At 36.9% G+C, this 25,889-nt stretch overlaps 1 long non-coding RNA gene across 1 annotated transcript in view; it reads right to left on the bottom strand.

The window, feature by feature from the left end:
- Window positions 1-10,843: 10,843 nt before the first annotated feature.
- Window positions 10,844-25,889, bottom strand: part of LOC109371919 (uncharacterized) — a 29,428-nt gene continuing 14,382 nt past the window's right edge. The window contains exons 3-4 of the long non-coding RNA XR_002121961.1: window positions 24,154-24,300; window positions 10,844-11,402 (exon numbers count right to left, since the gene is read on the bottom strand). This is a non-coding gene — a long non-coding RNA (uncharacterized LOC109371919). The remainder of the gene's footprint in view (window positions 11,403-24,153; window positions 24,301-25,889) is intronic.

The following is a 25,889-nucleotide window of genomic DNA, read 5'->3' as shown; positions in this document are numbered from 1 at the left end:
GACTCAAGTTTGGAGGTGCTATCACTACACCTCAGTCTATTGGCTGGAGCAACCGTAATTCTTTCTGTTTTCAGGGGGTGACATATAGACCCCACTATTTGATAAGATGACTGTCAAGGAATTTTGGGACTATATGTTATATTTACCACACTAGGGTAAACATATCAATAAGTTACCTTGGCAATTTGTTTATTTACAAATTTGACAGTAGAATAAACTGCCCCCTTGAACAATGTCTTTCATGCTATGTTGATGAAATTATTTCTGCAGCTGGTCAAATGTGGTCAGCATGGCATCTATCTTTTCTTGCAACCACAGGACTGCTGATAAAACTGGCTGTAAAACATGAGATTCAGCATCTTGGCAAAAGAAAATAGGTCTCTCAACAAGGCATATCTAGTGACAAAAACAATCTTCAGGACTTTATGTTTCAATTTAGACATGTGGTTTACCCAATCTTTTTTTCTTAGTTTATTGAATAACAATAAGGGACCCACCTAGACTCTGTCAGCTTTTCCGATGTAGTGATGATGGGCTTTCAGGCTGCTTTTGCAGGATAATGTATTGGCTTGCCTAGCAAGTAACAGTTCTATATGTGTTTTACAAAGATAAGCAGCTAAAAATCAGAACAACGCAGATTTCAGCTTTCCTTGCTGGGAAAAATGACTGGAGTCCACCATAAACAGTTATCTGTGTAATGTATCAAGACCGTCATTTAACCCGGAGGTGACACTTGAGAGGCTTACAGGGGAACTAGTGGCTTTCAACCTGAGTGGAAAAAATGTTTGCAACTTTGCAACAACTTTACTGTGCTTTCTCATTAGGGTGGTTGGCATCACTGTTGCTTAGATTGGCATAGTGCCTTAACATACAGGGTAGAATTGCAGAACATCCAGAGTATTAAATTATTAGGTTAACGTGATATCAGAAAGGAATTTGAAGTGCTGAAAATTATTTCACTTAAGATAAAGATGAAAAGAAATCCGAGTCCCCTCATCGTTAATCCTCCCATACTCTTATCTCTACTCAGGTCAGTCTTGTCCTTTCCTGGTGGTCTGGTGACTTTGCCTCCTCTGCCTGCTGGCTCTGCTCCCAATCATTGTCATTGGAATACTGGATCACCGAATTCTTCCCCAGTTTGTTAAACTTTCTATAGAGTGCTCCCCTCACCTTCTCAACTTAACTGAAACATTATTTGCTCTGTTGACTCTCCCTTCTTCAAACCCATCAAGAGGGGAGATTGTACACACACTATCTCCCCCAATTTCCTCCAATCCTGGGGTTAGAAGATTGAATCAGATTTCTCCTGGCTCTCTTACTTGACCTTTCTATGATAGTGGCATAAATACTTAATTCCTCCTTCTTGAAACTCTCTGTTCTCTTGCCCCCAATGCATTATTCTCTCTGATTATACCCTCGTTTCACAGACTTTCTATATTGGTTTCTTCCCTTTGTTTTGCTCTCTTGGAGGTTTGGCATTCTCCTGAGTTTTTCCCTGTCTAAAACCATGTCCATAATCTTCAACTTCCTACACCTCTTTAACTCCTGCTTACCCAACATACTTACCCTTTTTCTGTAGTCCTTATTTTAGTTACTGGTATATCCATTACTTGGCCACCAAACTGAAAACCTCAGGGTCGACCTTCACCCCAAGGTTCTGTTAGTGACCATGTAGGGTAGATGCTACCTCTAAAATATTTCTTGTTTTGGCCTCCATCACTCAATAACTGCCATTGTTATAGTTCAGACATCATCTTCTCTAATATGATCTCAGGAGTCTCTTACTTGAGTTCACTCCCTTTAGGCTCTCGTACTACCAACCCATTCTCCATATTGAAGCCAGGCTGGCTGATTTTTCTACTGCGTGAGTAGACCGTGTTATTTTCTTTGTTCAAAGTCTCTGTTAGTTCTTTGTTTTCTACAGGAATACATCCATCAAACCAGCCTAGCTTTCCAGGTTCATATCCTGCCTTTTCTTCCTATCTTAACAGCACAGCTTTCTACTACTTTAAACTAGAACACGACCCGCTCTCTCACACCGCCCATGTGCTGACTGCATAGTCACAATATCTGGAATATTTTCCATCTTTCTCCCTCTGAGGAATAACCCTTTTCAAAACATGGTTCAAGCATTATCTCATTAGTTGAGCTTTTTCCACTCTAGAACCTGGGGAATGGAGTGAAACAAACAATATTTATTGAGTGTTAGGTTATTACCAAAGCATTTTGCCAAGTATTTAAAAACTGTTATTTAATTTAATTCTCAAAATAGTTCATGCAATAATTACTGTTACCTTTTTATAGATTAAGAAACTAGGCCTCGGTTGGATGGATAACTTCCTGAGAGCATGAGTTTACTGAATCAGAGATTGTGTCTATTTAGTTCTGTGGCCTTTAGCACCTAACTCATTGGCCAAAAGTAGTAAACAGTAACAATTTATTGAAGGAAGAATAAGGGAAGGCTATTCCATAAAGCATGAGCCAAAAGGAGGCAAAAAGTCTGTAGTAGGGGTTTTCAGAAAACTGAAAGTTACTATAACATAGGATAGGACATAGGAGGAATGGAGGCAGAGAGGAGAGGAAATGTTTTGTTTTGTTTTTTTCCCAAAAGGAAATGTAATACTTGTATTGAGCTCAAGACAGTAACACGTTAATGTTGATATCCATGGGCATATACACACATAAAGATTAGAAAAGAATTGCTCTCTGTATATAATAATTTGTGGAATATGATATCTGATAATGTACCAAATGAGGATGAAGTAAAAATGAATACAATAAGATACTCAATAATTTGTATTTTTCCAAGCTGGCATTATTTCTCAGTATTTTGCCTCTTTAGTCTATCTTATCATGTTATTTACAACTCAGTCAAACCCTCCAAAGTCTAATAAGTAGGAATATTTATTCTGGCGTATTTCTGGAAATTAAAAAACTTAAAAGACATTTCAAAACTCTTTAAAGCTTTAACTTGTTTTTTTGGTAGATTTATATTAATGTTTAATCAATTATATTTGAGATTTATGTAATTTTGCTTTGTATTAAATTTTGCCTTTGTAACATTTACAAATTTCCAAGTGGATCAACATTTTAAAAAATTTGAATATGAAAGATTTAAAACATAGGTGAATATTGAAAAAAAGAAATGCAAAGTAAACATGAAACTTGAAGGCAAACCAGAAATATTTGTCATCTAGGACAAACTCTATTTTTTTAATAGGATACTTCTAAAATAGGTTAACAACTCTTGGGATTTTTGAGGAATTTTGAGAACATTTTAGGCTCAACCCTTAGTTGTACAGTGAGTGAGTAAGACAAACAAGGGTAAGCAATTAACTATAGCCAAAGACAAAGCAGAATTGGAGCCAGTTACCATCATTCAACACATTTCCAAGTCCCCAATTTCTCCTTATTTTCACTATTGTCTATAAAATGAAATGAAAGCTTGATCATAAATGGAGGAACAAAACCACCTAGCTGATGACCTCAGAGTGTTGGGAGCTGGTGTGGTTTGCTGAAGAAGGAGGGATTCACTTAAATTGTATCTCTATCACTTTCCTTAGAATGGGCCCCCTCAGGTCTAACACTGTAGAGCTAGAGGCATAAAATGTGATAAATACCCTGAAAATATAGTTTGAGCCTCTAACATGAGGAGTTGCAAGACACATAACTTAGAAACAGGCAATTAGGAACGATGTGCTTATCTTGGGTTTTCCCAGGTTATATATAACCTTGCATTTTAGTATAAAACTGCCAAGGCCAGTACTAGTTTAACTTATTTTGGGGGGGGTAGGGTGGGCAAACATTCAGACAAGTCAATGAACAAAGAAATTCTTGCTTAAGAATTATCTTTATGACTCGTAATTGTAAACTGTTCTCTATTTTCTATTTATTAAATAAAAATTATTATTCATGGACTTCACTCCGTTTCATGCTCTAGCCTTAAGTTTTACTCCAAAGGGTAGAAGGATCTGCTTTAACTCAGAAGGTTTTTGAAGATTTCCAGAACCAGGTCCTTGCATTTCTCCCACTAGTACTTATCCAAAGCTGGGGTATCCGGCTCAGGGCTTTTTGAAAGAAAGCCCTTTGGTTGTCCTGCATTTGGCCAGCTTCCAGCTTTGCTACATGATGATTAAGTGTGCTTTTACCCAAAAAAGTTCAGAAAAGCTTAAATTATTCTTGAAAAACAGAAAGTGTTATCAGACTTTATACACATTTGAAAGCCCAGATAATGAGCAGCTTTTCCTACCTCTAGACAGACACTGCTACAAAGAGACCAATCACCACTGCATGGAGGAGATGCAGATCTAAAACACAGAAGTGCAACATGCATTACTGATGCCTTCACCAGCTACCATGACACTCCTTTATCTAGTGTCATTTCCTGCTTTTTTCTCGGACATTTCCAAATATCCAGATATTTATCTGAATGATCATTAAGTCAAAGCTGGGCCCTTATACCTTTCCTTAGGAAGGGAAGGTAGCTATGGCGCATTTGGTTTTAGTTTCTGCTTCATTCAACCCAGGACAAGGACTGATAAACACCAGGGAAGGTGTGTACAGCGAAAACATTAAATAAAGTTCAGGTGCAAAGGAGAGAATAGGGAAAAAGGGACTATTTCAATTTAGGAGATGAAGGAAGTAGGTTCCTACATGTCTTTGGAGTACACAGTACATATTCTTTTATGGAGTAAATTATAAGTTGCTATCTATTATCATGGATGTCCCATGTTTCAGACACTTTCTTACAGTAGAGAACTAAAAACTAATTTCTGATATTTCTCCAATCTGACGTATCAGATCATTTCCCTGTAGCTTTCTTGCCTCTGTTACCTTCTTCTTGGCCCAACTACTATTTATTTACTTTTTTATTTTTTAGGGCTCTCACATCCTGGACCCCAACTGTGAAGAGAATTTTCCCCGATTCTGAATGGACACTCAGCTTCTTGACATTCACTAAACTATTCAGTCAGATTCCGGTAGACAAAACACCAGGGCAGTCCCAAGTCTGATTTTGTTTGGAATTTGCATGATCAATGCTGACTAACCTAAGCCACCCTAGTGATTTACTCATGGAGTTGGTAACTGAGCCCCACTTGACTCATCCACTGTTTTGTACCAGTCTTTGATGCCCCTTCAGCATCAGTCCAGAGTCAGTAAGATTCATTCCATTATTCATTTACTGGTCTAATATGCACCAGCTGCTAACAGACATAACATGAATGCGATGGACGTGGTCCTGCTTTTTGGAACTTACGGTCTATTTGGGTGATAAGTGAACAGGCAAGTATGCCTTTCTAAGTGCCGGGAAAGTGGGAGAACAATGTGTTAGGGAGTCACCAAAGGAGGATACTGACCCAGCTGTGACAATCAGGGAATGCTTCCTAGAAAAGGTGGCATATAAGTAGAGAACAACAACATGGGTTGGATTAAGCAAAGTGGAACATGGAGAGAGTGCTTCAGACAGAGGAAAGAGCAGGGGTAAAAGCCTGGAGAAGAGAGGGGATAATGTATCTCAGGAAAGGAAAGTAATTCAACATTAGTGCATCATAGAGTATATTTTGTAGGGGGTAGTGGAGCTGGGAGACAGGGTAGGAAACAATATGTCGAGGCTGGTGAGGGCTTTTTAAACAATAGGAATCAGTATGAGCTTTGCCTTAAGGGTATTGAGAAGCCCCTGGAAGAGTGACATGATTGGATTTGTGTTTTTAAGAAGATCATGCTGGCTAAAGGAAGGGAGATGGGCTGGTGGGGTACAATTAAGAGGCTGCGGTTCTAGCCCAGGCAGGGACACAGGCACCCGTCCTAGTTCAGGAGCACTGAAGGTGCAGAGAAATGAGTGGACAGGAGAGAAGTTCAGATGCAGAACTGATGAACTTGGTGACTAATAAGATGTCAGGAATGAGGACGTGGAAGGACATATGCATGTTTCTGGGTTGAACAAGTAGATGAACTGTACCTTTTTCTGAGCTAAAAAAGGACAAGCATTTGGTTCTCCTGGTTCCCTATGGTCAGCCATATTTCTTAACAATTCTTTTTGCTCTAACTGGTCTTGCCTTTCCCCCATTTCCCTAGTTCCAGCAGGCTGTGGCCAAGCTTACCTTAAATAGCTCCAGGCTTTGCTCCATTTTAGAAGTGCTTAATTTTTCTCAGACAGAAAACCTGGCCTCATAAAGTTCATGCACTTCCTCCCCAGGGCTCTCTGTGCAGCACCTACATTCTCTGACAAAAAGGCCCCCCATCCTTTACTTTTCAGGCAAGCTTTGCCAATCTATTAGGCCCAGATCAACTAGAACCGCCTCACAGATGGACCGTGTGGTTCCAGCCCTGTTCTTCCACATCCGATTGTTCACATCTTCGTAGCAGGACTTGCTTCACATTGTGTTGTCTGTCTCCTTCCTCTTCTCCTTCCCGCCATCCCATCACTTCACACTGGACTACATTAGCTCCATGAAGTCAGCTAATTATATCTCTTGTTCATATGTCTACTATTATCATCAAAGGGAGGGACTTACAATATTAAGTATTTGATAAGAATTTAATGACAAAATTTAAATGAACTCTCCATATGTTTTTCTTTACAAATTGCTCCCAAGGCCCATTTCCACCAAAAAATTCCTCAGCTAATCCTATTTATTAGCCAGTTTGCCAATACATACTCGCGTCTTTCTTATAATAATTGTTTTTCACATGAATAATTAAACTCACTCTAGGCACTCTTGAGTTTGTTTGAAACACTCAGTTCCCTAAGAACAGACTAGTGTTATACATGTACAAGGTTGACCACAGTTCTCTAATATATTACTGAAGTCTTTAGAAACATGGGTTAGTTTTGACATCTTAAACAAATTACTTAAACCTTTCTAAGTCTTGGTTTCCTCAGATATAAAATAGTAATAATCCCTATCCACTTAATTTGTTGCAAGAATTAATAGAGCAAATGCATTTAGAGCACTTAGCACAGTACCTGGAACAGTAACTGTGCTCAACAAATGCCATCTATTCTTAATCTCTGCTTTCCCTATAATTAGTTAAACTTCATACATTGTATAACTTTGATTATTTTTTAAAAAATTTTATTCTAACAGACTGGTGATTGTGTGCGTGTGTGTATGGGTGCATTTAACAGATGTTGATAAATTCATTTTTAAAGAAAGCAGTGTAGATTATTAAATACAATACATTGGTCAAGAGCGCTTTCATGATCTGTACAGTTGCTTTTAGCAATAACCTCATGAAATCTCTTGTATTGCTGCTAATTTGTCATCCAGCTTTCACTTTATATGTTCTCCCTGCCCCGGTGAATATCTTCTATTTCTTTGGATCTGTAGAGTGCCAAGTACTATGTTTTGTGCCGGTTAGGCATTCTGTAAATACCTGAACAACTCTGGGCTTGCTCTCCTGACCTGGAAATATGGGAGGAATTGTTCAATCTCTTCAGTTGTGTCTACAAAGAACCACGAGCCTCTGGAGGGAGAGAGGAACCTGTCAAGAATGATTATTTCCCATCAGTGCAGGAAGCTTTGAGAACCCTCTCAGCATTCCTCTGAATCTGGAGGGAGTTCTTTTTCCTCTCCAGGGCTCTCTGTGCAGCACCCAAAGTGAATGCGTCAGGAACTAAGGGAAGATGGAAGCTGATCTAAGGTTCCTACACGAACCTCTACGGCTGCAGGATTCAGAGATCAAGCATCAGGATTCAGAAATTGGGAAGTGTTTCAGAAAGCCACGGGGTTAAAAGCACTGGGTTGTGTTCCCCAGTCTTGCAATCCACAGCCTCCTTTATGACTACCAATTCTAAGACGGCGAAGTGTGTCCTCCCTCCCTCCCTGCCTTCCATGCTTTCCTCCTCCTTTCTCTTGAATAGTGTTTTTACTGTCTTTGTAAAAATGATGCATGCTTATTCCAAAAATTTCAAACAGTATGGTGAAAGTGTATGTCATTTCTTTCAGAATGTCTGCCTGAATTTCACTACGATTGCTCTTGTAGGACTAGAATGTGAGATCTTACGTTTGTGGTTCCTGCATGCAAAATAATTGATAGGCAACGTGGTTCACACTGGTTTCAGAGACTTCTCCATGCCACAGGGTTACCTGTGCTGGATTTTCAAGGTAGCCTGCTGAGATATTCATGGGTAAAGTTTTGTTATCTCAAGATCTCGCCTTCCCTTCATTGAAAGAAATTGACCTAGATGTGAGATGACAGAGCTATGGCATTTATGGGTCTTACTCTTTCTCCCTCTCAGCTCTGTATGTGTCTCTGAGGTTGTGTGCTGGTAAGACCTTTTTGGGAAGACCACAATTCACCATTCCAGATTATATGCATGGATGTAGTCCCCCTGATCAAACTATTAAGCCATCTTGAAAAAGCTACATCTAGGAAAGCGCAAAGAGTTTTATGTACCTGCACAAATTCTGTTTCTTCTTTTAAAATCTAAGTACACACCCTAATTCAATTCTAAGTTTAATTACACAAGATACCCATGCAACCCTTAGAATCTGGATCTCAAAGTATTGTTCACCTTTTCTTGGTTGGTATGGGTTATGTCTCACTCAGTGTTATCAAATAGACATTCTGGGAAAGCTTTTGAGTTTTTCATCACAGTAGGTTTATATGTATGGTGTCCACCTGGAAGAGGGAGAAATGTACTACAGCACTGCACATAGTAGGCAAACACAGATATTGTTGTTAGACATTGGAGCCAGGTCAGCACTAAGCTCTCTAAAAACTAGGTGACTTGGTTAGCTTGCTCCCTTACAGACTCTTAATATCATACAGTTTCCAGATCAGGAAGGTCTTGGAAGTCTTCAGTAACTGCTTCATAGTTTTCAGGTATCCTCTCACTTTTGGAAAGTCCGCATTATGCCACTTGTCTTTTATGAAAGACCTACATTAGCATCTGTTTTTGCTGACCTAAAAGAAATCTGAAGATGTTTTTAGCTTTTACAAAAAAAAGGTGAAAAGCAATAACACCGTTCAGCGTTGTTTTTTTTAGTGAGCTGTTAACAGAGGCAGTGGCACCCTGGCAGCAAGAGTGGCATCACCAGGCTCCTTCCCTGGGAACCACAATCAGCATCTCAGCATCAAGCTGCCATAGCTTTGAACTGTGTCTGTGAGCATCTGTGCTTTATCTCGGTTTATTTGGTGCCTCCATTAGCAAGATGTGTCCTAAGGTCAGAAAAGCCTAAGGGTGTTTGTTACACTTAGTGTAAAACTGGACGTTGTTAAGCATATTTGATATGATTTAGTAGGTTAGTTTTTGGTTCTGAGAACATTAAAAAATTTTTCCATATAAATTAATGATAATTGCTTCTTTGTTTTATGCCATTTTTGTTTACAAAAGGTTTCTTTCAAAGGAACCTCTACTTTCAGATAGTGGAGGAAACCTACACTTTGCAGAGTAATATCACTGGGTATGCACGGGGCAGATTGAAAGTTACTTGAGTCTTCAGGAGAAGGAAATGCGGCTCTAAAAATTCAGATATTATCTGAGAGGCAGCAAAGCTCAGGGTAAACATTAATAAAATTATTAGAAGATTAATTTAGGGACATTAAACTATTAACCAACCCCTGAGTTACTGGGTTGTCGGAAAAGTCATGATGCATTTTTGCAATGAAAACCAGAAAAACATACATCATGACTTTTTCGACAACCCAATATATTTAATATATTTTACTAGCACAGTCCCATTGTCATTAGGGAATTAAGGAAATGAAACTCAGAATAAGTCTGTCACAGAACTCTTTGTTCATAGTATATTCTTAGTAAACATTTAATGAATTAATAAGCAGATGATTGAATGAATTGGCACCACCCTATAGGTATCTCTGATGATATATGTTAATTTACTCTGAGGTTCTCTCTATTTTTCTCAGTGATTCTTCTAGTTTCTTTAGCTTTGGATGTATGTACTTTTAGGGACAGTTATGGCAATCATCACATTTTATGATTATTATTATACAGCATCTAATGAGCAATGGAATTAATTCCTGTGAGACCAAAGTCAAGCAAACCTATTTTTAAAGACATTAACCATAAACACTAATATTTTAAGAGCTTTTTATTTTCTGCTAAAAATGGCATATGTGAAGGAGATATTTTTTAAAATGATTCACCTATTTCATAGATAAATAAAGAAAAGAAAAAAAAGAGAAAGGTTTGGAAACTTCCTTGGGTTTTGCCTAGAAAACCAGTGGTAGATGAAAGCTAGAAACTCAGGAATTTATTTCTTCATCCTGTGCTTAACCAATTGGAGACAGGCCGTCTCCAGACTATATTTTCTTTTTAATGGCTATAAAGTGAATGAACTCAAAGCACAGTCCAGTGTCCTGCTGAGATTGATATGAAAAAGGACAGGGGAAGAAAAGATTCCTCATTAATGGATTTATATTCTAGTGATAGGGCTTGGGGGTGGAAAGGTCATTTTGGAAAGTAAAGTGAAATATAGAGCACACAGAAAAATTATCTTGTTATCTGACTTAGAGACATGAGGCTACACGTTATCCTCTGTTCGTTTATTTTTTCTCCTAGTTTTCCTTTTATTTTTAGATAAATGTGAGTCAGACAGATGAGACAAGAGTAATTTTTAGAAACTCTTTTTCTGTGCAAGCTTTTGGGAGACGAGTTTTGCTCTTTTTTTATGGTCTGATTGGAAGTGCTATTTGATTGTAAAGGAAGAACACAGAGAAGCAAGCATTAAATCAGAATTTGGGGATAAGTTGGCAAAACAATTAAAATATTTTATTAAAAGTTGAACACAGTAGGCCACAATTTGACAGACTTTAAAACAATTTAAAAATTGAAATTGAAGTTCTCTCCAGATAGTCAAGAAAAAAAAAAGAAAAGACGGACCTCTGAAAGGATGTTTAGTTCAACAAGGAGAGTGACATTAGAAGGTAGCTGTTTTGGTGACTCTGTGCTTGGTGACAGGTCCCTTATACTATACAAACAAATTCATTTAATTTTTAACAATTTTTGGCCAGGAATATTTTATTTAAAAAATATGCAGATGAGAATCTTTAGGCCCTGAAGGTCTAAATACATTGTCCATAGACTCAGAGTGGCAGAGTCCAGGACTCAAATCCAGTATTCTCTGGCTCCACCCCTCTGCTTTACTTCTACCTGGAAGTTCTCCTGTGGTGTCCATTATCTTCCAGCATTGGGAATGTAGGTGAGCAAAGTACCTTCTCTCCCAGTGACTCATAACTAGACACACACACAATCGGTGAGATATAGCTTGTGACTCAGTTATACTTGAATATGTACAAGGCACAGTCGCGGCATAAAGGCGGAAATGATCAGCTTCCCTGGGGTTGAGGTTGGAGCACGTCACCAAGATGTTATGAGGGAGGAGAAAAAGCCTGCTGAGCTGAGTCTTCCATGTTGACAAGGCACAGGAAGTTATCTGAGATAGAGAGAAAAATATGTGTAAAATGGCTTGAAACAATGGCATAGAAGATGTGTTTGCAGGATTGCCAGATAAAATACAGGGCACCCAGTTAAATCTGAATTTCAGATAACAAAGAATGTGTTCATATAAGTACATTCCACACAATATTTGGAACATACACCAACACAATCTTTGTTGTTTATCAGAAATTCAAGTTTGACTGGGCTTTCTGTTAGTTTATTTGCTAACTCTGGTCATGCTGTGCATTTGGGCCTTGTTGGGGTGTAATGTGTAAGGCTGAGAGCACTGGGAGGGGTGCTGAGAAAGTTAGACTGAGGCTTAAAGATGGAAGATCTGGTCTTAGCCATATGTGGGATAAAAAGGATTAAAAACAGGATTCCTCTACTAATGAATATCTGTTTGTCCTATGAGTGAGGTGATTTTTGCCACTTAGTTAAAAACAACAAGCAATTGAACAAAACATTGTCTCCAATAAAAATGACTTTTTTTTTCAAAGAGTCATGTAATAAAATGACTTCTAACAAAGTTTCAAATAAACTATCATTGCCTGATTATTCTTTTCTGCAAAAATGGAAAGAGAAAAGGAGGAAATGTTTGGGTTACAGAGGAGAAAATTAAGTAAAGCCAGGAGATGCATTTATATCACATATATGGTACAAATGTGTTTTCTGTTTAATATTTAAATGTGTGTGTGGGGGAAAGACAGATAGAATTGTATTATCCCCATGCAAATCCTAAACCAATGATATCTTGCTCTGACTCAGAAACATGGAATTCTTCCCAGAGTCACAGAAGAAGGTATTGCCCATGAGGACAACTGGGAATGACTCCATGGATGGCAGGTAGTGTTTCACATTTATTAAGATTTTTAAGGGTAATAGATCATTTAAAAACCTACCTGATTACTATATCCTTGCTTAGCAGCATCCCATGTACCTGTGATATTGGATGATGTAGCATGTCTTCTACATTGGTGATGTCAGCTAAAAGGAGGCATCTAAACATTTCAATATAACATTTAGAAAATAAAATGGTTTGTGAGGGCAGTGACTACATACCAATTTAGATTTTTTGCTCCCTCCTCATTAAATATGTGACTGTGTCTTTTATTTACATTTCACTTTGCTCAAGAAAGGATTTAAGGCAGCTCATAAATATGTGTGAGACCTATCACTCCTACACATGGGGCCACTCAAGCATTTCGATGATTGCACATTTTAAAGTTAAATGTAAAGCCGTCTTTTTGTATGATTGGTGTGTGTGTGTGTGTGTCTGGGGAACATTACGGTAATCGTTACATTTTACCAACAATATTATTTTGTTTTTATTATTTCACAGTGTCTAAAGAACAATGGCATGAAGCCCATGGGAGCCATAATTAAGCAAGTATATTTTGAAAATTGTTAAATATAAAAATTCTATTTCACTTAGAGAATTTGTGTTGGTTTCATTTTTATTTAATTGGTATTTCACTGTCATTTGGTTAAGCCTATCTTCACTTTAAATGGGGTTAAGGAAAGACAAAAATCTAAATGTGATAAACACAATCTGAGTTTCATCATCATCACTTTCATATAAAGACAAGATAAATAACCAAAAGTAGATATTGGTTATAATGAATGACTTTGGTTCATTGAGTTTCCCTGGATCCCTTTTACTTTGGTAGGCATTCTATTCTTGCTTAAAAAACATCAAGGGTGTGAGTTGATAAAGAGTTAGTCTATTTTTTTAAATTTTGGACTATTTGAGATCTTGCCTTACCTGGGAAAGGATTTAAACTTCAGCAAGAATGGTTTTTAGGTGCTAGAGCTTAACATATTGGAATGAGTTGCCTTCTGGATATTATTTTAAATTGTTTGATGGGCATCTTGTCAAATAAACTGGGGTTTTACGGAACCTGATGGTGACAACACCAGGTTCCAAATGAGCTTGACAAGGTGGACAAGGGGCTGAATTTCATTGAATAAAGTTTGTATAGGTATAAGCAATAAATATATAGCCCTGTACCTGGCTTCAGAAAACTGACTGGAAAGATAGCTGATGTTGAAAATGCTGGGAAAATGAATGACTGACAGCTTTTAGGTAATAGTGAGTTCAATATAAGTCAACAGAATGGTGGAGCTGCCATAAGTTTAATAAGATTTAGGTCAATTTTGGAGCAAATTTTCTCTGCTAAAGAGGATGTGATAACTTGACGCACCATTCCACTGTGGTCACAACTTTTTTCTTTTTATTCCTGAGCTTATATCTAGGCACCACACTGTTTTTGAAAACATTTTGAAAGCATGCTTTCAAAAACAAAAGATGTACTTGGTGAGATGATAGATACAAACCATGTCAAAAGAAGAAAAACTAGAGGAAGGCAAGATGTTTTATCTGGAGAAAAAAAGAGCTTTATTGTTAGAGAGGAAAAAATTTGATCTTGTGTAGAATGTATACAAGGACCAATAATTAGAAGTTTTTATATAAGGGTGGACTTACTTATAATCAGTCTTGTGTAGGTACAATGGGCTGCATTAGGGGGCTAGCACCTCTTATGTGTTGGAGGGGCTGGAGAGAAATCATTTATGCATAGGATCTAGATCAAAACTTTTTAAATCACTTCTTAATCTAGTATTCCACAATTTTAAGGATGTTTTGACTATTTACATATGTTTTTCTGGCATGCATACCTTCTAAAACAATAAATTATTTCAGAAAATTTAGTGACATTACCAAAGAAAAAACAAAAACACTCAACTAAGCTTTGTCATCACATAGACAAAGCAACTGGTTGATTGACTGAACAATTCAATTTTGATGCTTAGGTATCTAGGTGATATGGCATGTTTTTCTGGTTATTGGGTTGTCTTACCTACATAGATGCTTTTTCAATATAATTCTAAATATACACAGCCAAGATGAATCACTACAAATACACATAAAACCTTGATCAAAACAATTTGTAAAGTGCATTAGCAGTAAAATGCCATTACAATTAGAAACTATGTATTGATTGCACTCATGTACCATTGTTTCTTTCCAGTCCTTAAACATTCAATGAAAAATCTCTAGGTGAAAAACGCTTGTATTGTACCAGCCAATGGTTTATTTGTTTCCAAGAGTATTTGATATTGTAAAATACCCATACAACAAAATAAGTCAGTCTCTTAGACTTTGTTTTAATGAGATTCATAAAATCAATTCTATGATTTTTTTAAAAATTTCCTATCAACACCCCCTATAGTTCATACTTGTTAGCCACCAGCTGGCTTTTTTCCCCCACCACAAATGACTTTAAACTACAAGATAATTATACAAAAAGAGATTCTCTCCAAAAGTTACATGGAGCCAACTATGTCAGCAATGGAAATAACTAGTACATTTTGTTTTGAAAATAAAATAAAAAATCCTAGATCTGGCAACTAGCCTACATAATCCCCAAATACTCTTGACTCCAGAATTCTAAGTGAAGAAGCTTACCTTTTATTTTTTTCCCATTTATTTATAAAACTATGCTTAAAATTTTGGGGCATATTTAAATAATACCCCTTTTAATAGTAATTTATGTGAAAATGTAAAATGCAGAATGTTAAATTATAGTAAAATAGTATATACATTTTGTAAGCTAAATTCGATGGTGAGATGGTGTTGAACTCTTTATAACTAGGAGTCAAAATCATAAAAATTAGTTTAAAATTCTTAGTGTTAAATCCCATTAATATCTTGCTTTCTTTCCTTCCTTGATATCTTAATATTACTGCAAGGCACACATAGTTCCAGTATTTAGAAGTCAGTTACAAATACTCAAGCCAGATTTGTCTAGCCAGGTTCTTTTAGGCAGAAAAGCAGGGGGCATGCTATCTTCACTGTCTTATTTTCTCAATAAATACAAGCCAGTTCAATCCATGCCTTCCAGGTAAAATACCTTATAAGAGTTGAATGTCTGAGGGTACCCTGCGGTAACCTTAAGACTTAAGATGTAAATTAAGGGAATTGGCAAATTCAAGAGGGTTGCAAAATCATGTTGAAAGAGCTTTCTGATCTTTAGTTCTCCAGGAGACTATAAGAGAGGCTACCATGTTATCCTGTGTTCTGACAAACTCTTTTCATATTAAAGGCTCTCTCGAAAGCATTTTGATGTATACTTTGTTGTCTAATCAAATAACAAATGCATGCATTCAAAGCATGAAGTTTTGCAAAACAAAGCACTGCTCAAATATGAGGTCTCAAGGTTGCAAATCATTTTAATAGAGCCACGTACTAAATATCATAACTTTTAATTCATGAAAGAGCTTAGACGCTGCATGTTGATAGGATTGAGTTCTATCCTAATTACTTTCTCAGAAAAGCCAGTGGAAAATTAGCTGCAGCCCACCAGGCAATAAATATATCAAACCAAACAAAATTTAAACTAGAGAACAATCACCCCCTTTTCTTTGTTCTTTCAATGGAGAAGCAGATCAGGCCTTTTAAAAAAAGATCAAGAGCGTTTTATGGGAAATTCAGAGAGAAAACTATTTGGACTAAAATCAAAATGTTATGAACAGTACTTTCTAAGTAATGACACATATCAGCAGTATTTGTAACCATAAGAACAATGTGATAAATTTTAATCACTTGGGACTCCAGCTCTGTGGGAAGTGCTTACTACACAGATATCATTTATAGGTTTCCAGTTATGACCTATGTCTGAAAGACATTTTAATGATAACTGGAGAAAGTAGATAGATTGTCTTCCTAGAGTGTTGAAGTTCCTGCTTGTTGTCATCCTCAGCTCTATTAAAGAGCAGAGGCTTTTAAAGGTACACTTCAGTCTAGCAATCAGGATGCAAGACCAAAGGGATGGAACCATCTAAGATAAAATATGCCAGAAACGTATACTCCTCAGGATTTCCTGTGGGAGTTGTACCAAAATAAAGCAAAATTAATAAATATAAATTCTGGAACACTATTATCAACAGAAACAGGGTTTTGAAATGTACCCTTGAAATTCTAGTTTCCTCAAGCAGGTCAACTATTTCAGTAAAACTGTGCAAAATGTTAGACCTCCCTACAGGGACAATTGCTTTAAATTATATTAAAGACTCAAAGACTGTAATACACATGCTAAAAGGAGGAGTTTAATTTGTTGGATGGTGTAAATCGTTGAGCTCATTCAGGTCATTTGACCCCTTGAAAACATTTTGAAACAAACAAAAAAAATGTAGTCCCAAAGCATCTCAACATAATGTCAAAAAATATGCAACTGGTCAAGTTGGGCCTGTTTTGTTTTTAAATCTTTTCCCCTGTCTTTACTGCACTTTTGGAGAGAGCGAAACTTCAGGTGACACAGATGGAATAAAAAAGCAAAGGAATAATCAAGGAGCTTAAGACTTGTGTTCTTTAACCATGAAGAATTGTCATTCTCAGTCAGATTTCATCCCAATAGTTTTGAAAAATATCCCTTTGACTGTATCTCAAAGCCAAGTGAGATTTTCTGGTCCAAGTTTTCTCATGAACAAATCCTTCCAGAACTTGAGCCTTTGGCCTCTCTGGACTTCTGTGCCACCCTGAGCAAGTAAAGACGTGGCTTTGAACTATTCTCCCCTCAAAACATTTGGCCACCAAAATGTGGAGGAATAAAATGACTGCTGGCTTCTTTCTTTCTCATTGCATTCTGGTTTTAAATTATGTGTTTAACTCCACAGAATATAATTTTCCTTAGTAGAGTTTACAAAGCCATTATATACAATGCCTCTTTCAAAACTAGAAATTTGACAACCAATTGGCATAACATATTGTTTTACAAGTTTATTTGCCCAGTAGAACTAATCACAAACGTGCTAGGCTTATGGAGCTTTTGGCAAAATCAGTAGCTACTAAAATTGGAGAATGCTAAGAATAGAAGATGGAGCAGTAATCACTCCTCTTGCCTTAAAGAGGAAATAAATATAATAAATCTGAAGAGAATTCTATTTTCTAGTTGATAAAATTGTAAAGTTTGTTCTTTCAAAAAGTGGCTTCTTTAAAGGTATGAGTGATCAAAGTGGTAGCCTTTCAAAGATTATCACCAAATGGAACCACCAAACAGCCAAACTTGAGACTTCAAGGACTCTCAATATTACTGTCTTTTTTTGTTTGTTTGTTTGTTTCCATATTAAAATGTAAGACCTAGTGTTAAGCTGACAAAATACTCAGAATCCAGGTGTGTTAGTGGACACACCAAAGCACCAGGATCCATGGTATTTGTTCTTTGTCACTTCTAAAGATGAGGCTAGAGTGAAGCTATTTTGACTGTTTTATGCATGGCTCTGGCTCAGTGCACTAAACAAGTGTTCTCAAGAAAACATGGCCCTTCCTCAACCAGGCTGAGCTGCAAGCACCAGTGACAACCTGGCCCCAAATGAAACGACTGAAGTTAATCTGAGGTGTTTAAGTCATTGAATTTTCCAGTGTTAGCTTTAACAATTTAGACATTTCCCCACTCATTCCATCCCATCCATGAATGTGCTTCAATGACCTGCCTAGTTCTCCAATCCAAGTCTCCAGATTCATTAGTTTATATTTGTTCTTTTGCTGCTAGAAACCCACAACCATGGTTGATTTTTGTTGTTATTGTTGTTTCTTTTTCTATTCTTTTTCTTTATTTTTAATCTTTTAAGGATAAAGTCTTTATCTTAATTGAAAGTCATGTCAGTGGAAATGTTTTTCTAAATGCTTTTTATTCCTCTCAATCTACTCTTTCAAGAATGTTTATCTTATGAGAAAAGACCCTATCACGAACTGAGTGTCTATAGAGCTGTTGAAAATACTGAATGATTAGAATACAGCAGAAGAATGATATCTTACACCAACCTTTAGGTTAGGCTAACTGATTACACTTTCTGTGATTAATAAACTACCCTACAGAATAGCAGTGAGAACTAGTTATTTAACCATAGCTATGGAGTAGCATAGACGTGATAGGCTATCTACTTAAGATGTGTTTTGAACGTAGAAAACTTTTATTGTTTTAGTTTCAACGGAAACACCATAGCTCTAGCTCTTTCTCTGTTTCCTAATTTATGGCTGTGGATAAAGTTTAGACAAGGGAACACTTCAATTATGTGTTTAATTCAAAGTCTCTGTGAAGCAGACAAATTCCAGTGCATGACAAATTGTGCTATTTCAGTTCATAAGACCTTTACTGTAGATCCTGGAGTTCAGGCTAACAAAGATATAATGATAATAATCAGCATGAGTGGAAGGAAGAAGGTACATTATAGTTGATGGATAAATGATATCTCATAAATGACAGAGGTATGTATCTGATCCTTAGGACGAGCATATTTATCAATTGCTTTTGACTGTTTCATTCACAGGGATGTTTATTGTTGAATAGTCAACCTAAACTGTACTGTACTTTTGAACTTCTCATTCTAATGGGAAGGCCTTGTCAGAGAGAAATCGGAATTTGTACAGATTTGAGAAGTGATGTAAGATAAGATACCACATACTGTGTTTTGCAGCCTTTGAAGCTCAGACCCTCCCCACATATAACACACACATCATTCCAACACTCACAAAGCTTAGTTGTGATGAACTGCTCCACTGAGACTGAAATTAGTCACCCAGTGTCCCAGCTCCTGCCTCACCAAACACTCCTCCGTGAACCGGCCACTTTGAAGCCCTCTGTGTTCAGGAAAGAGATGTGGCTACATCAAGGGTCAGGAATCAACCTGAGTATCCACATTATTATTGACTGGGAACTGGGCCTCCAAGTCCCTCTAAGCCCATTAGGGCATCATGGTCAGTTTCTATAAATTCGTCCTTAATGAAAGGGCATCTTGGCTTCAGTTTTTGTCATATTGTACCTACATGAGAGCATCATCTCACTTGGTTAGGGTTTTGTGTCTCACAGATCATTCTTGTGAAATGAAATTTTTATTATTAAAAACAAAAAAGCAAGAAGCATCCATAAAATTTCTATCCTCAGATTCTTCTTTCTTTAATTTGTTCAGTCTGTCAGAAACAAAGGATGACTTAACTAAGAGTCAAAAGGATTCTGCTTTGGAAATAATGTCTTTGCTTTATTAACATAAGGGTATTTTACTTTGTTGGCTGCACTCATTAGTTTGCATGAAGTAGTCACTAATTGACCCTCAATTTCAGCTTTGAAAGAATATATCAAAATGTGAAAGATCTTTCTTTTTGTCAGAGTGGAAAGATTGCTCTATCAAAGCACCAAATTTCATTTTCAATTAAGGCAGTTTCAGCTCTCTATTATTAATGACTGGAATTAAAAAAACTAAAAAAAAAACAAGGAACCACTCAGATATTTTTCCAAGACTCACAATCTGAATCCTTCCCTCTTCGCCAAACCTCCCACTAGACAAGTAGGAAAGATAAACAAAGCAACAGACCCCTGGGTTGTCCACACTGACAAGGCTGCAGGCCCTGGGATTAGAATGCTTCATCCCCATATCCAATGTCTCCCAGAAGGACATCTAGTAGGAGGAAAGAGGAAGCATGAGGTTAGGAACTTAGAAAGATTGGGCAGATAGTCAAAGCACAGGATAGATGAAGCAGCCTGTAACTCATTAGCAGAGCATCTCCCAGGGGCCCCTGCAAACATCCAACAGTGGCAAAGAAAGCAGAAAATCCTCTGACAGCCGAGGCTCACAGCATGCCTGCACCCACTGCTGGCCAGGATGATTCTCAAGGTGTGATGCGGAGAGTCCAGGACATGCTGAAAGTGTAAGAGCCTTAAATCAACATTTGCTGACCTGAAGACACAGTGAAAAATATCGTTGCCATGACTGCTTTCACACAAGGGGCAGAATGAGGATGGGAAGGGAAGCAAATGTGTATCGTGACATTTCAAATGTCGTTTAAAATTGATCAGATGAGTAAGTGGCTGCTTAGCTGGCATAGGGTACCAGAGGCAGGCTTCAGGAAGTAAAGGGAAAAGTCCTCTGTTTTGGGTGAGAATCTTGCTGAAAAATCCTAAGGATTCCATGCTTATATTTATCCCAGGAGTAAACATCCTAAGGATAAATATAATTCTGCTAGTGACTGATGGGTTTGTTTTGATATTGCTCTTTCAGTCCATTAAGGAATAGTTTACTAATCTATGGATGTAATTGTTAAAAAACAGTACATCAAGGCTCTGAGAGTTCGTTGGACACATCTGAGCCTCAGATTGTGACACCAGCGGGGTAATAGAAGGTTTGATCTGGACGGGCCTTCCAGATCACTCACCCAGTGCTTCTCAGTCCCAGCAGACACAATGTCCCTTTGAATGGTAAATATTTTGTACCACGCTCTTTACTAGCTGAAATAAAATTCACAGATAGTTTTTCCACCTGCCCACATCATTTAAAAAACTTTAATAAATACCCTAACTATAATAATAAGGATAAATAAAATAAAAAGTAATTGATGATAAAACAGTGTGCCTTTGAAAACGTGGCATTTAGGTGCCACTACACTAGAAGATACTATGAAGTAGTCTGAAGCTTGTGGCTACTTGTAATGAGTGAGTTTGGATGTAATAGTCAAGTGCATATATTGGCATTTTGAAATATGGATTTAATAATTAGATTCTTATAAATCCTTAGACTCACCGTGAATGTGACAATGTAAAATGTAGTGATATAGGTGTATTTTAGTGGCAACTCAAACACCACAAGATTTTTACATTTCTAGGGAAAGAATTTATATTGAAATTTGATGAACATATCATATTTTCATGCAAAACACAATTGGCTTCTAGGCTGAAATAAGAATTATATATAGTTTATTCCCTTACACGTGGGGGACATTTTCAAGTGTGACTGTCCCATGAGTAACAGAACATCAGACAACCCTGGCTAGGTCCATTAGATGCCAGTATCATCTTCCTGTCTCAAATCTTTGTGTAAGTCATGGTTGTCCCTTCATGATTTTCCAAATATTCTTGCACCCAAGTGTTGAGAACTTCTTTTCTATTTTAGTTTTCTCAATCTACAGATTTAAAAATGGAGGCCCTGAGAGATTAAATTATTTGTTCAGTGTCACACAACTAGTTTGTGCCAGAATCAGGGCTACTCACCATACTTCTGGATTGATTGCTCCTTAATCTAATTATTTTCGCAGGCTGTATCAAATCTGTGTAATGGCTCGAACCCTCACAACCAGGCTCCATGACACTTGGTTTACTTATATTTTGTAGTCTTCCCCTTGGACCCAATCTGTATACCCACCATCCCCAAAAGACGCTGTCAGTTTGCTTCTTTGGTATCTTTTTCACATTTCCCATTCTCAAAGCGTCTTCTCTGATCATCTTTTTCCAAATGTCTATTCCATGATGAATTCCCTCACACCCAAACCCGAAATGGTTTCGCCCTCTAGTGAACATCTAGAGTTAAGAGTTCCTAGTCCAGCCCTTATTCTGTCGCTCATTGACTTGCACCATTTCCAGGGTGGGATTACCTAGTAAACACCTTGATGGCAGAGCCCAGGCCTCAGCCTTCTTTGTGTCCTGTCCACCACTGATCACAGCAAGCTAACACGGAGTAGGTACTTAGAATCGGTTCTCAGTTTTTGTTGTTGAATCCATGCAGGGAACACAATCCTCAACCAAAGGAATACTTATCATTCCAGTCAATTTATCTTGTTCTTCCCTGAATGAGGCAAAGCACAACTTGAAGCAGCATGGCTGTGCTGGGGAACATCTGGGAAAGAACAGCTGAGACAAGAGTCTGGCTTGCAGTGGTCAGGAAATGAAGTGGTTCATTCCTAGCAACGGCCCATTTTGTATTTTGGAGGCAGAGATATAAACAATGGCAGGCTCTGTTAAAAGCAGCTGCAGTCACAAATCTCACATGTGCAAACTACAGGAAGGAGTCCTGGTACCATATTGGGCTTCTCAGTCACACACGGGGAGTGGAGCAATCACTGTCAGTAGTGTCATCTTTGAATACGATGCAGGACAACACATTCACATCCCACTTGCCATGTGAGTGAAGGTGGAAGAGAAATGGGGTAGGGTCACTGACACTTGCTGGCCATTTGTTAGGCTGTTTAATAACCCACTGCAAAATCTGAACAGATATTTCATTCTTGAACAACAACAAAAACTATTTTTAAGTGTATGTAGAAAATAGTCCTCAAATGAAATCTTCACCAATTTTATAGATTATATCTTACTTCAGGTTTTATTTTTTCCAAGTGTCTGCTGATTTGTTGTCAGGTTGTTTGGGTTATCCCCTTCTCATCTGAATGTTTTATTGTGAAAGTGCAAAATGTGAGATCTAACATGATGTATTAGGCATATAAGTAATCATGGAAAAATGTAGCTAAGCCCATGTATTCTTTGGAAATATGCATAAATATTTATAAATTACAGAGTTAAATCCAATTTTTTTGGTAAATGAAATATATCCTAATGTTTGTAAATGAAAAACATCAAACTCTGGAAAGTAGCAGGACAGCAAAGCAAAAACACTGGCAAAATTGATTCATGGCCCCCCAAAAATTCAATTCCACATTATTTTCATAATTTTTCTCACTCTGACACCTTCATAAGCTTGCACATCTGAAATGCAATTTTTATGCTTGTACATAATTTTGGTATTAATTTTTACAATTATCTGGACAGAGGCCATTTAAAGTCAATGCTTTCTTAAATGTTAAAGACACTATTCATCATATTTCTGGCTTCTTGGGTTTGTGATTCATGGTTCATGATACTAAATTTCCAAATAGTTCAATTTTTGACCTATTTTACTTTATTCCTCCTAAAATTTGTCTCAATATACAGGAATGAAAGTAGAGTTGTCTATCTGTCAGAAATATGGGCAATGACTGACCTGGCAGGAGTGACCCTCTCTGTACTAGCCCAGTGTCATAATGCTTTCATTATTCACTGCTTTGTATGAAAGAGACACTTTTAATTTAGAAGAGATATATTTTAAATAATTATATGTGACTATTGCATGGCTTTCATAGCATTTTGCATTAACTGACCAATCATCTAAAACACTAGAGAAAATGGTACAGAGGATGGATAAACTTAGATGGGAGAAGGTGGGAAGAAGAAACATTATTTCAGATGTATGGAGGATGATCTATGTAAATATTAAAGACTGATTGTTTTGTGTTCTTCCTAATTAAAAGCCAAAAGTTAAACATGATTGTTCATGATGTTGTTTTCCATTTTATCTGTGGACATACAGTAATTATTTTGGGGGGATCATTCTCGCTCTTAAGAATCAGTTAGCTGGAGTGATAACACATTTAGCATTCAATGGCAGTTATGTTCAGTAACAAAAAAGCTTCTTTGTATGTGAAACAGATCGACCATTTGTCTATCACTATAGACATTGGTCTTGCAAATATTTCTCTAAAATTTTCTTTTCTTTTTAAAGAATTAGCTTAGATTTGGATTCTGCTGTTGTTTTTTAGACACACTTAAAAAAAACTTTTATGAAGTCAAATCTTTCCCTCTTTCCCTTAAGATTTTTGCCTTTGGTGTCTTGCTTAGCAAATTTGTCTATGCCTTGAAAGCTCTATAAATCACTACTTTTGGAAAATCCATATTTGTATGATTGTGGTGACTTTGTATTGTGTCAACTTAGCAAACTTATAAGTCCATTTAACAGAATTCTGTTCTCTGCATGGTTAAGGAGTTTGCTTGGATAAGAAGAGACATTTTGTGTGAGATTTGGAAGATTAAAGTAAAACAGGGATTATGCTTTTTATGGTCAGAAGGTTGCTGCAAGGTCTTCAGGGGTTGTTGCAGCTCAGACATGTTGTCACATACCTGCTGGCTCGCCTGGTTTATCCTGCCAGATCCTCCATTTTCTCCAACTCCTGGGCCAGATGCATGTTTAGATCAATCAGGAAGAGCCCCAGCTTCTCCCGAAAGAAAACTGTGCCGTTGAATTTGGAGATTTGGGGTATAGTTAAACTTGAAAAGTAATTAAAGGAGAATAAATACCTTTAAAATAATTACTGTAATCAGTAACATGGGATATCATTTCATTTATTCAAGTCTTCTTTGACATTTTCTTAATATAGTTCCCTCATATTAAAAAATATTAATAAAAATAATTTATGTTTTTTGTTGCTATTATTTAGTGAGACATGTATCTATCATCTATCATCTACCATCTAGCTATAAATCATCTATCTATCTATCTATCTACCTATCATCTATCTATCTATCATTGTCTATCTATATCTATCATCTATCTAACTACTGCCATAGGCACATAGGTATCTAAGAGAAATAATATTTTTTGTCTTGGTATATTTATCTCACAATTAACTTCGTTTTGAAATCTATTAATTTTCATAGTTTTTCAAACAAATCTTTTTTAAATTAAATTTACTGGAGTGACACTGGTAATAAAATTATATAGGTTTCAAGTGTACAAATCTATAATACATCATCTGTATATTGCATTGTGTGTTCACCACCCAAATCTCCTTTCATCACCATATATTTCACCCCGTTTTTCTCTTCTACCTCCCTCCCGACCCCCTTACCCTCTGGTAACCACTAAACTGTTGTCTGTGTCTATGAGTTTTTGCTTATTTGTTTGTTGCTTTCAGCTTTATATCCCACATATGAGTGAATTCATATGATTCTTGACTTTTTCTGTCTGACTTATTTCACTTAACATGATTAACCCAAGATCCATCCATGTTGTCACAAATGGCACTATGTCGTCTTTTCTTATGACAGAGTAGTATTCCATTGTGTATATATACCACATCTTCTTTATCCAATCACCTATTGAAGGATACCTCAGTTGTTTCCATGTCTTGGCCACTGTGAATAATGCTGCAGTGAACATAGGGGTACATATATCTTTACGAATAAAAGTCTTCAATTTTTTTGATTGATACTCAGAAGAGGGATTGCTGGGTCATATGGTAATTATATTCTTAATGTTTTGAGCAACCTCCATACTGTTTTCCATTGTGGTTGTACCAATTTACATTCCCACCAGCAGTGCATGAGGGTTCTTTTTTCTCCACAATCTCTCAGACAGTTTTCTGATAAAGATGTATGATAATATCTTGTGTTTCATTTGATAATACTTGCAACTGTCTTTATTTTCCATGCCTTAGTGCTATTTAAAATATACAAACAATGATAATCTGCTTGAGTTTTTAGCAATACATTTTTACTTAATTAGCTAGCATGGATAAACTAGTAAGCATTGGGTCTGCTTTTCTGGTAAAGTTACATAATTGATGCCAACCAGTGTTTTTCTAGGAGGCAAAACAAATTAGTAGTTGTAACTAAAGCCAAATATACAATAATTAGTTAGGAAATTTGGATTTTCTAATTATTTGCACTTAATTTGCATGATGTGACTTGTGTCATGAAACAGGCATTACAAAACAGTGATGAAAAGGAAGTATGTGTAAATGCTATACTTTACAATCCTGTGAACATAAATGAAATCTCGAGTTGACTTTCTCCCAGGTGAATGAAAAGTCTGAGGCAGAGAACTGACTTAGGGTTTCTGGAGATTCAGCCTGCGT

The sequence above is a fragment of the Hipposideros armiger genome, unplaced genomic scaffold (genome assembly GCF_001890085.2).
Source record: "Hipposideros armiger isolate ML-2016 unplaced genomic scaffold, ASM189008v1 scaffold_600, whole genome shotgun sequence".
Taxonomy (NCBI): domain Eukaryota; kingdom Metazoa; phylum Chordata; class Mammalia; order Chiroptera; family Hipposideridae; genus Hipposideros; species Hipposideros armiger.
Note: the sequence above shows the minus strand (reverse complement) of the source record. Positions and strands in the feature narration are given on the sequence as shown.